At 46.9% G+C, this 8,110-nt stretch overlaps 1 pseudogene; it reads right to left on the bottom strand.

Annotated features, from left to right (window-relative positions):
- Positions 1-936: 936 nt before the first annotated feature.
- LOC135559303 (N-acetyltransferase family 8 member 3-like) lies at positions 937-5,354 on the bottom strand (annotated as a pseudogene).
- Positions 5,355-8,110: the final 2,756 nt, after the last annotated feature.

Raw genomic sequence — 8,110 nt, 5'->3', positions numbered from 1 at the left:
CAGGCTCTGATCAGGCCCTACACCCAAACAAGGGCACTGCGTTCATCCACCTCTGGCCTGCTCGCCTCCCTACCACTGAGGAAGTACAGTTCCCGCTCAGCCCAGTCAAAACTGTTCGCTGCTCTGGCCCCCCAATGGTGGAACAAACTCCCTCACGACGCCAGGACAGCGGAGTCAATCACCACCTTCCGGAGACACCTGAAACCCCACCTCTTTAAGGAATACCTAGGATAGGATAAAGTAATCCTTCTCACCCCCCTTAAATGATTTAGATGCACTATTGTAAAGTGGCTGTTCCACTGGATGTCATAAGGTGAATTCACCAATTTGTAAGTCGCTCTGGATAAGAGCGTCTGCCAAATGACTTAAATGTAAATGTAAAATGTAATTAATTCTGATCAAATTGTGAAATTGCATTATAACATATGAACTCAGCTAAAAAAGAAACGTCCTCTCACGGTCAACTGCATTAATTTTCAGCAAACTTAACATGTGTAAATATTTGTATGAACATAAGATTCAACAACTGAGATATAAACTGAACAAGTTCCACAGACATGTGACTACCATAAATGGAATAATGTGTCCCTGAACAAAGGGGGGTCCAAATCAAAAGTAACAGTCTATCTGGTGTGGCCACCAGCTGGATTAAGTACTGCAGTGCATCTCCTCCTCGTGGACTGCACCAGATTTGCTAGTTCTTGCTGTGAGATGTTACCCCACTCTTCCACCAAGGCACCTGCAAGTTCCCCAAACATTTCTGGTGGGAATGGCCCAGCCCTCACCCTCCGATCCAACAGGTCCCAGATGTGCTCAATGCGATTGAGATCCGGGCTCTTCGCTGGCCATGGCAGAACACTGACATTCCTGTCTTGCAGGAAATCACGCACAGAAGGAGCAGTATAGCTGGTGGCATTGTCATGCTGGAAGGTCATGTCAGGAAGAGCCTGCAGGAATGATACCACATGAGGGAGGAGGATGCCATCCCTGTAACACACAGAAGCCAACACGAAAGAAGCCACAGTCATTGCAGAACTCCATAACCTTCTGAGCCAGTTGGGTGCCATGGCCTGTTTTGCGGCACTCAAACGATACAATCAAATGGGGTACCTCGCCGTAACTCTCTCTTGTCTTGGCCTATCTCGTCGACTTCTCCAAATGGCCCTCCGTTCCAGCCATCTCCCCTTTCGTCCCCTCTCCTCTTCCCCACCACCACCACCACCACCCCAGCCACCTTGGACTTGCCGTTTACCTCTGCCTCCGCCACCCAGAAGCTGTTGTCTGAGTTGTCCAGGAAGCTGGCCTGGATGTCGGCCATGTTTGTGGTCATCCTTCTCAGCCTGTAGCTCTCATATATTTCGCAGCAGCAGTAGATAAGACCAGACTCTGCTCCTCCAAAGAGCAATGGCATGAAATAGGAGCTTCCGCCCAGCACATAGCCTGCCATGGAAATGCTTAGAGTCATACCGATTTGATTTGGGTGGCTCATGGCCTTGAAGAAAGCTGGGTAGACATGTTCCAGAATCCCATTGTGAAAGAGTAAGATGACGGCGTCTTTACCCTTGGCATGGTACTCCCAGATCGAACCCTGAACTGTGAGAAAGAGAAGGTGGAGGGTTCAACTCAATGTGACTTATCTGCCTGTTTTTGCAATAAGAACATACTGCTGGATTTCTTTCACAATGGGATCACATAACAGTGGGTGAAATAAAGCCATTTATAGAAAAAGTAACTTTCAACTTAGATTGATACAATAGAAACCAGGGAATTAAATAATATACAAAGTGGCATATGAAATGTACATTGCCAAAAGTGTCATTATGAATCATACTTTATGTATAATCATGACTATAAGAAACAACAATGAGATGCTACAAACATTGACAAATTAAAACAATCCAAACTATCACTTTGGTCAATGTAGATAATTTTTCCAGACAACAGATCCTGCTGAGAAAACATACAGTGCCAGTCAAAAGTTTGGACACAACTACTCATTCAAGGTTTTTCTTTATTTATACTATTGTTGACATTGTAGAATAATAGTGAACTTTGAAATAACACATGGAATCATGTAATAAACAAAAAAGTGTTAAACAAATTCAAATATCATTTATATTTTATATAAAAAAATAGACACCCTTTGCCTTGATGACAGCTTTGCACACTCTTGGCATTCTCTCAACCAGCTTCACCTGGAATGCTTTTCCAACAGTCTTGAAGGAGTTACCACATATGCTGAGCACTTGTTGGCTGCTTTTCCTTCACTCTGCGGTCCAACTCATCCAAAACCATCTCAATTGTGTTGAGGTCAGGTGATTGTGGAGGCCAGGTCATCTGATGGAGTGCTTACACAGCCTGTTGGAGTTTTGGGTCATTGTCCTGTTGAAAAACAAATGATAGTCACACTAAGCACCAACCAGATGGGATGGCGTATCGCCGAAGAATGCTGTGGTAGCCATGCTCGTTAAGTGTGCCTTGAAAGGACAGATTTCCACCGGTCTAATGTCCATTACTCGTGTTTCATGGCCCAAGCAAGTCTCTTCTTCTTATTGGTGTCATTAAGTAGTGGTTTCTTTACAGCAATTAAACCATGATGGCCTGATTCACGCAGTCTTCGCTGAACAGTTGATGTTGAGATGTGTCTGTTACTTGAACTCTGTGAAGCATTTATTTGGCCTCTAACAGATCCTCTGCAGCAGAGGTAACGCTGGGTCTTCCTTTGCTGTGTGCCACGTCTGCCCCTGCGTACGATGTCGCCAGAGTACTAACCACAGGTACTGGCACTCATCATTACACGCACCTGTGAATCATTATAATTCTCATATGGACTCCATTCCCTTCATAATTTCTTATATGTCACTCCCCAGGTTCACTCACCAGTTAGTATTGTTCTTGTGTATCGGCGTTCAGCCTTATGTTAGTGTCGTGTTCTTGGTTTTGTTGTTTTATTAACTTCTTTGGGGTAGGGGGCAGTATTTTCACGTCCAGATGAAAAGCAAGGCCAGAGTAAACTGCCTGATCCTAGGATATGCATATTATTACTAGATTTGGATAGAAAACACTCTGAAGTTTCTAAAACTGTTTGAATGATGTCTGTGAGTATAACAGAACTCATATGGCAGGAAAAGCCTGAGAAAAAAATCCAACCAGGAAGTGGGAAATCTGAGGTTTGTAGGTTTTCAATTCTTTGCTTATCCAAGATACAGTGGAAATGGGGTCATGTTGCATGAGGCTTCCACTAGATTTCAACAGTCTTTAGAACCTTGTTTGATGCTTCTACTGTGAAGTGGGAGAGAATGAGAGGGGAATGAGTCAGAGGTCTGCCCGAGAGCCACGAGCTGGTCACATGCATTCACAAAGGAATTCTCCGGTTGGAACATTATTGAAGATTTATGTTAAAAACATGTTAAAGATTTATTCTATACATCACTTGACATGTTTCTACGGACTGTAATGGAACTTTTTGGACTTTTCGTCCATACTTTCCGCTGGACTTGCACGCGCGTCGTGAGTTTAGATTGTGTACTGAACGCATGAACAACAAGGAGGAGTTTGGACATAAATGATGGACATTAACGAACAAAACAAACATTTATTGCTGAAGTTGGATTCTGGGAGTGCATTCTGGTGAAGATCATCAAAGGTAAGTGAATATTTATAATGCTATTTCTGACTTCTGTTGACTCCAACATGGCGGATATCTCTTTGGGTTGATTTGTCGTCTGAGCTCAGTACTCAGATTATTGCATGGTTTGCTTTAAAAAATCTGACACAGCAGTTGCATTAAGGAGAAGTTTGTCTAAAGTTCCATGTATAACACTTGGATTTTTAACAACATTTATGATGACTATTTCTGGAAATTGATTTGGCTCTCTGCAAAATCACCGGATGTTTTGGAACTACTGAACGTAACGCGCCAATGTATACTGAGATATTTTTTATAAATATGAACTTTACCGAACAAAACAAACATGTACTGTGTAACATGAAGTCCTATGAGTGTCTTCTGATGAAGATCATCAAAGGTTAGTGATTCATTTTATCGATATTTCTGCTTTTTGTGACTCCTCTCTTTGGCTGGAAAAATGGCTGTGTTTTTCTGTGACTTGGCTCTGACCTAACATAATCGTTTGGTTTGCTTTCATCGGAAAGCCTTTTTGAAATCGGACACTGTGGCTGGATTTACAACAAGTGTATCTTTAAAATTGTGTAAAATACATGTATGTTTGAGGAAATTTAATTATGGGATTTCTGTTGTTTTGAATTTGGGGCCCTGCAGTTTCACTGGCTGTTGACGAGGTGAGACTCTACCGTCCCACATACCATAGAGAGTTGAAAACGTTGCACCTGCTTCCGACTTACTGCCCTATCATTGCAGAATATCAACTCAAAATATGAAAGCAGCAGGACAACCAGACATCTCCCAGATGATCTTTGTACAAGGAGACCCCCTTCTTCAATACCATGATCAGCTGGCTCAACTGGGGATGGCCATGGAAGAGGTTCTCCGCAGACTACAATGTCTCAACAGTGGAGGATATTCTAGAGCCAGTCTACCCAGCGAATCAGCACACCAGCCCACTCAGCAACCCTCTCAAGTCAGTGATGCTCGTCTGACCCTCCCAGAGAAATATGACGGGACACCATCCAAATGCTGTGAATTCATCCTTCAGTGCTCCCTCGATTTCATACATCAGATGTGACCTCCCACCACTGAGAGGTCTAAGGTTGCCACGGTTATTTCTCTGCTGACTGGGCGGGCAATGGAATGGGCTACGGCCATCTGGGAGAGGGGAGAGGAGGAGTTTGAGTCTTATGAGGGGTTCATGGCTCTGTTTAACCTCCATAGGGTAGGTGGCAGCATTCTGAATTTTGGATGAAAAGCATGCCCAAATTAAACGGCCTGCTACACGGGCCCAGATGATATGATATGCATATAACTGGTGGACTTGGATAGAAAAAACTCTAACGTTTCCAAAACTGTTAAAATACTGCCTGTGAGTATAACAGAACTGATTTAGCAAGCAAAAACCTGAGAAAAATCCATTCAGGAAGTTTTTTTTCTGGTTGTAGTTTTCTATTCAATGCCATTACAGTATCCATTGACTTAGGACTCAATTTGCAGTTCCCATGCCTTCCACTAGATGTCAACAGTCTTTAGAAATTGTTTCAGGCTTGTATTCTTAGAAATGAGGACCAGTCTGAATGAGTGGACCCTACCGTGTCGCAGAGCTTTTTCATGCGCAATCCCGAGAGAGTGCATTTCATGTTTACCTTTATCCGGAACCATCACACACATCACCCAACCACTCACCCTCACCATGGAGCCCAATCACCAGGAAAATCACCATGAAAACATCCCCTTCTTCATCACCAGTGTACCAGTTCACAGGATCATCCTCGGCCTACCTACCTAGCGCCATAACCCTTCCATCCCCTGGTTGAGGATGAGAATCACCGATTGGTCACCCGAATGCCGGAAGACCTGCTATCCTGTCCCCTGTGGTTCCACGTTGGTTGAGAGTCCTGTGGTTGCCCTCCAGCTCAACATCCCGGAGGAATATCAGGATCTAAGTGAGGTATTCTCCAAGACCCATGCTACCTGTCTACCTCCTCATCGCACCTGGGACTGTGCCATTGACCGGTTTTCCAGTACTACACCTCCACACAGATGCATCTACCCTCTGTCAATGGCTGAGACCCAAGCCAATGAGGACTACATTCAAGGGGCACTCCAACAGGGTTTCATCCGCAGGTCCAATTCCAGGAGGGAGGTTTATGCCCTTGTATCGATTATCGTGGACTCAATGACATCACCACAAAGTATAGGCACTGTCAGCCATCGAGCAGCACCGCGGCCCCGGTTCTTCACCAAACTGGACCTGCATAGTGCCTACAGTCTCATTCGCATCCTGGAGGGGGATGAGTGGAAGATGGCGTTCAGCACATTGTCTGGTCACTACAAGTACTTGAATACCCTTTGGCTTAGCTAATGCTACGCCAGTGTTCCAGGCATTCATCAACGAGGTATTCAGGGACATGCTTGGATGTCAGATGATTGTGTATATGATTGTGATCTTCTCAACCACTATGGAGGATCACATCACTCATGTTTGAGCAGTCCTGGAACGCCTCTTGGCTAACCACCTGTTCATAAAGGCAGAGAAGTGCCAATTCCACCAGAGGGCTGTTTCATTCTTGGGCTACCAAATCAGCCCCCAGGGAAGGAGGATGGAGGACACGAAGGTAGATGTGGTAAGGTCATAGCCAGTCCCAAACACCATCAAAGGGTTACAATGGTTTTGGGGGTTTGCCAACTTTTACCTCCGCTTCATCAGGAACTTCAGTGCCGTCGCTGCCCCTCTCACCTCCCTCATCAAAGGTGGGCCTCATAGATTGGTTTGGTCTCCAGCAGCCGACCAGGCCTTTTGTCTCCTCAAGGTGCGTTTTACCTCCGCCCCCTTGCTAAAACACCCAGATCCCAAGCTACCTTTTGTGGTTGAGGTAGACGCATCGGAGGTGGGTGTGGGGGCAGTTTTGTCACAAAGACAGGGGGACCCACTAAAATTGTATCTTTGTGCTGTCTTCTCCAAGGAACTGTCCCCCACGGAGAGGATTTATGATGTCGGTGATCGGGAGCTCTTGGCAGTGAAGTTGGCATTAGAGGAGTGGAGACACTGGCTGGAGGGTGCCAAGGAACCATTTATCATCCTCACTGACCATCGGAACCTTGAGTCCATATGGACAGTGAGGAGACTGAACCCGCGCCAAGCCAGGTGGGCCCTCTTCACCAGGTTCGACTTCACTGACCTATCGCCCAGGTTCTAAGAACATCAAGGCTGATGCTCTGTCCCGTATCTACGATCCGGGAGAGTCTCCTGTCCAGAGGGAACCCATAATCCCATCCACCTGAGTCATGGTCCAGTGGTTTGGGGTGTAGATGTGGACATCCGCCAGGCTCTAGAGAGGGAGCCTGCACCCTGGAATTGTCCTCCTGCGTGCATCTACGTTCCCACAGGGATAAGGGATCGGCTGCTGACCTGGGCACACACAGCTGTCGTCGCTGGTCATCCAGGTATTTCTCGCACCATCCATTCCATCACCGAGAAATACTGGTGGCCCACCTTGGTGCAAGATGTTACGTGGTATGTCAACTCCTGTTCCGTGTGTGCTCAAACCAAGTCCCCCGGAATGCTCCAGCAGGAAAGCTCCTGCCGCTTCCTGTGCCTCAGCAACCTTGGTCCCATCCATTGACTTTGTTAATGATCTTCCCCCCTTCTGATGGTTTCACCACCATTCTGGTGGTAGTGGATAGATTCTCCAAGCCATGTAATTTAATCCCTCTTCCTGGTCTTCCCACTGCTCTCCAGGTCGCTGAGGCACTCTTCCAGCAGGTCTTCCGGCATTGTGGCCTTCCGGAGGACATCCTTTCAGACCGTGGCCCCCATTTCACATCCCAAGTACGGAGGGCCTTCTTGGAGAAGCTCGGTCACGGTTAGCCTCACATCTGGGTATCGGCCTCAGTCTAACGGGCAGGTGGAGAGGATGAATCAGTTGCTGGGGAGGTTCTCGAGGAGTCACTGTCAGGACCAGGAGGGTGAGTGGGCACGTTTCCTTCCTTGGGCAGAGTATGCCCAGAACCCTCTACGTCACTCCTCCACTGGGTTGACCGCCGTCCAGTGTGTGTTGGGTTTCCAGCCGGCCCTGGCCCCGTGGACCCCGGGCTAGAATGTGGCTCCTGCAGTAGATGGGTGGTCCCGGTGTGCGGAGGAGGTGTGGAACAATGCGCACATGAGACTCCAGCACGCTGTCCATCGTCAGAAGGAGCAGACAGACAGTCAAAGCAGTGAGACCCCTGTGTTCCATCCTAGGGATCGTGTCTGGCTCTCTACCAGGAACCTCCCACCCTGCCTGCCCTGCAAGAACCTGAGCCCCCAGTTTGTGGGGCCATTCAAGGTTCTCCGGAGCGTCAATGAGGGGAGATACAGGTTACAATTACCCAGTCACTATCGTACATCTCCCTTTTTTCATGTCTCCTTTCTCAGGCCCGTGGTTCCTGGTCCCCTAGCTGATGCTGTCCCCCACAACATGCCTCCTTCTTAAAGTT

The sequence above is a fragment of the Oncorhynchus masou genome, chromosome 18 (genome assembly GCF_036934945.1).
Source record: "Oncorhynchus masou masou isolate Uvic2021 chromosome 18, UVic_Omas_1.1, whole genome shotgun sequence".
In the NCBI taxonomy this organism is placed as follows: Eukaryota; Metazoa; Chordata; class Actinopteri; order Salmoniformes; family Salmonidae; genus Oncorhynchus; species Oncorhynchus masou.
This window is presented reverse-complemented; position numbering and strand designations above follow the sequence as displayed.